Raw genomic sequence first — 2,570 nt, 5'->3', positions numbered from 1 at the left:
AGTAATGTTCCTTCAGAAATGTTAAATTATATGCAGTTCACTCTGTTTTAAATGCAAAGAAAGATAAATACATAAAAATTTTTTAGAGAACAGTTTAAATAATATTTTGTTTTGGTGCTCTTAGGGGTAAAACTTCAAATATCTAAATTAATATACATGGGGATTAAAGCCACTCCATGGTAGAACCTGGGACTGGTGGTAAAGGAGCCACCTTCTAGTAAATGGCTGACATTAAACAACTAAGTGTTGCTACAGGCAACCAAAAGGGGTTATGAAANACAATCTGGGAACATTCTCCAGTCCTGTACCATTCTGCCTTAAAGTGAAAAGTTGAACCCTGGAGATGAATTACCTCACATATTATTTCACGACTATTTTTAAGATCCCCCCTTTCAACAACCACTGATCGGTGGTCATTGGCTTGCTGAAGTAAAGGCAGGCAGACACTGTGGGTAAGAAAGCCACTTCATAGTTCTCCAGGCAGACTGAGGGATCAATCATACTAACTCACTGGTTAGTAAGGAAACTAAGAGCTGGAAAGATCACAGAGCTAATAAACGCTAGAGATGAGACTTGAACCAAGGTCTTAAAAAATAAAACTTTTAACTTTAAATAATGTTAGACATATAGAAAAGTTGCAAAAGTAATACAGGGAGTTCATGAATACCCTTCACCCAGCTCTCCCTAATATTCGCAATTACACAACCATAGTTAAATTGCCAAAAACAGAAAACTCACATTGATACAATACTATTGAAGTATAGACTTTCTGTAAATTTTATGTTTTCTTTCTAGCATCTTTTTTGCTGTCGTTGGGTATCTCGATCCAGTCCAGAATCCCACCTCACATATACATAGTACATCCTTAGTCTTCTCCAATCTGGGCGGGTTCTTCGGTCTTTGCCTTTCATGATCTTGACACTTTTGAAGAGTACTGGTCAGGTATTTTGCAGAATGAAATTTAATTTTTTCTGTCACTTCCCTGTTCTGCCCGAAGGGAAGGTGCTCTTGGTGACTTCAGCTTCTCTGCCCTCTCTCCCCCTCTCAAGTTGCCTCTGCGGCTGTCCAGGCTGATTCACGGGGTCACGGCGCACCTGCTTCTCACAGCTGGGCCTCACACATTCACTGGGTATGTATTATCATAAGCCCTGTGTTAGGGATGGAAGAAATCAAACATATGAATGTTAAATGGAAACAGAGCTAAGTTCACAATGGAGATTAAAAGGAAGACTGGGAACAAAACCTCAAATTCTAGATTTCTAATGTTTTGCATAAAAAATAAGATTTTACAAAACAACTCAGAACTATTCCAAATAGATGAGTATGTATCATGATTTAAATACCTGCGGGAAGGCCCATATTCCATTCCAGAGTTTAAGAACGGTTAGAGTAACAACTGCACAGTCTCCTAGATCCAGTATGAGTGCAAAGTTGTTTTTCAGCTCTATAATCATTCTGTTTCTTTTTATTTACAATTTTCTACAAATGACACTACACTTTTTTCTATGGACTTGTCTCTGTGTGTTTGTGTGTGTGTGGTGTGTACGTGTATGTGTGTGACCGAGACAGACAGACAGAGAGAGAGAGAGAGATATGACATTCTAGTTTCTTACTTTACAGGGAATTTAATACATGTCAGTACAAATCTAGCCTGAGACTGACTCATTTGGCAGGAAGAACAAGTTCACACACCAGAGTAAACAGAGAATGGAGGGAAATCTCAAGACGAGGGAAACGGTGGGGAGGCAGCTTACAATTTAAGGTAAGAGTATAGGTGCTTTATTAAAGTTATTTTCAGCCTTTCTAGTCGTGTGAATTTTATGTCAAACTGTGTAGAAAACTTCCTCCTCGCCTCTGATTCGCACCATCATTTAGCCATTAAGTCCAAGTCCAACCGATTCTACCTCCCCCACATCTTGTGCATTTCTCTCCTCCCTTCTACCCCATAGGCACCCACTTGGCTCAGTCCCCCACCAAGTTCTGTCTGGACTATTGCACTAGCCTTAATCCCATTCTTGACTGTCTTTTAATTACTTATCCTTTAAACTCATCCCAAGCATCTTCTCCTGCTCAGTAAGAGCTAGGCGTTTCTTTCTTGGTGCTGCTACTGAATGTTGTGTGAGACCATTCTATCGTTCTGCCCCAAACAGTTTATGTTCTTTTCTCCCCTACTTGACTGAGGCTGTGAGCTCCTGCAAGGATGGGATTGTGTCCTCCTTACTTTTTTGTCTCCAGTGCTTAGCTGTGTTGGGCATACTAGGTGTTTGATAAGTGCTTGGTCAATGAATGAGAAAATGAACAAACTCATCAGTGGGTGACTAAGTGGAGTTCTCTCTCTCAGCTCACTGATGAGATATGAATTAGTAAACTACTTATGACCAATCTGCACCAAACATTTCTTCCTGGAGCGGACACTTTACTACATGGAAGATCATCTCCTTTAAGATGACATCTCACAAGCTGTAGTTTCCCTTCTAGAAATAAATTATTCTCTCAAAATGTCAAGTTGTTCCTTTTGGAGGGCATTTGTAATTATGCCTCATATCTCCATCTAGCGAAACAAATTGGTA

The sequence above is a fragment of the Galeopterus variegatus genome, unplaced genomic scaffold (assembly GCF_000696425.1).
Source record: "Galeopterus variegatus unplaced genomic scaffold, G_variegatus-3.0.2 Scaffold5070, whole genome shotgun sequence".
Taxonomy (NCBI): Eukaryota; Metazoa; Chordata; class Mammalia; order Dermoptera; family Cynocephalidae; genus Galeopterus; species Galeopterus variegatus.
Note: the sequence above shows the minus strand (reverse complement) of the source record.